Consider the following 1,563-nt stretch of genomic DNA (forward strand, 5'->3'; position numbering starts at 1 on the left):
CCTCCCCTAGGGGGTTCAGTGTCAGTGTTTTTAGGGATACAATAATAATATACCAGTAGAAAGACAGTGATAGTGATACACTCGATAACAGCTCGCCTCCCTCGGGAATCGATCTCGGGTCTCCTGTATGAAACAGCAAGGTTCCTAACCGCAATACCTAGGACGCTGGTGAAGATTCTCCGCTGAATGGAAAGCTGGGGTGTTCGTGAGTACGTTAAAAGAACTCATGTTCTTATCTGGTAAGTTCTGTTAAAATCCAAGTCGATGTATTCGATTTGTGTGTGTGTGGTTGCTTTTTCTTCATACCGGTATACATTGTTGGTGGGAATGCGGTTCAAATCCCCTGTAAAGTGCTGGTGTTTTGTGGGGGGCGGGGGGGTTGTTGGGGAGGGGGTGGTTAGTAAGTTTTTTGTTGTTTATTTGTTGGATTTTTTAAAGGGGTAATCCTTTTTTTAAGTATAGGCCTACCAAGTGAAAGCACGCTAGAAATAAGTAAAAACTCAGTTTTTCGAAAATATGTTTACAAGGTCAGACAATGTCTCTACGGCACACCAATAACTTACTTTCAAAATAAGGGTCATAAGCAAACTAAGGAATAAGCCTATAATATGAACTATAATATTTAAACTCTCTTACTTTTCATAGAATAGAAATATTCCAGGAAACGATTTCAAGTCGAACCGGTTCAAGCCTAATACTAAATAAGGCCAACCTTTTTTTTTTCGGGCAGCTGCACGGAGTCCAAAAAGTAACGTCTGTGACGTCCATTTGTGAACTTAGGTCACATTTGAACAAATCCACCTTCATTAACTTTTTGTATTGTCTGTTCTCCATTCCTTCCTGCGTCGGATTGTATCATATTTGTTTAACGAAAACGTCAAACGAAAGCGAAGCCATAATAAATAATATAACTTCACCTCAAACAGCTGGCAGTGGGGTGTGAGGAGAGCCGAATTTTAACAACTGGTGTTTTGGGTTGAATATATAGGCTACATGTATAGCTTGCACTTCGTCATCATCGTCATCATCATCATTGTTTGGAAAGGGGAGCAGGGGGGAGAGTCTTGCTTGATTTTCAGACAAAATAACATGACAATATAAAAAAATTGGGTTTTTTTTTAACAGCTCAATGTTTGCATCATCATCATCATCATCATCATCATCATCATCATCATCATCATCATCATCATCATCCTCATCATCATCATCATCATCATCATCATCATCATCATCATCATCATGCTTCAACAACAGCAGAAACAGCAGTAGCAACAGCAGCAACATCTGCAGCAGCAACATCTGCAGCAGCAACATCTGCAGCAGCAACAGTAACAGCAGTAGCTGTTTGTTTTAGTAAGGTTTTGCGGCTCTCGTAACTGCATATGGTCATATGAGTGTCAATGGGTGGAAGTCAACAGAAAAGTTCAAACGGGGAATCAGGCTTACTCTGTTCACCTTTCCAGCCTCAACAGCACAAAGTCTGCTTCGACATTATGTAAGACACCCCGGAAATAGCAGTTCACAAGAGAGTGACAAAAATACAAAAGAAGTAGAGGGGAAATG

This window comes from Aplysia californica, unplaced genomic scaffold (genome assembly GCF_000002075.1).
Source record: "Aplysia californica isolate F4 #8 unplaced genomic scaffold, AplCal3.0 scaffold00385, whole genome shotgun sequence".
Taxonomy (NCBI): domain Eukaryota; kingdom Metazoa; phylum Mollusca; class Gastropoda; order Aplysiida; family Aplysiidae; genus Aplysia; species Aplysia californica.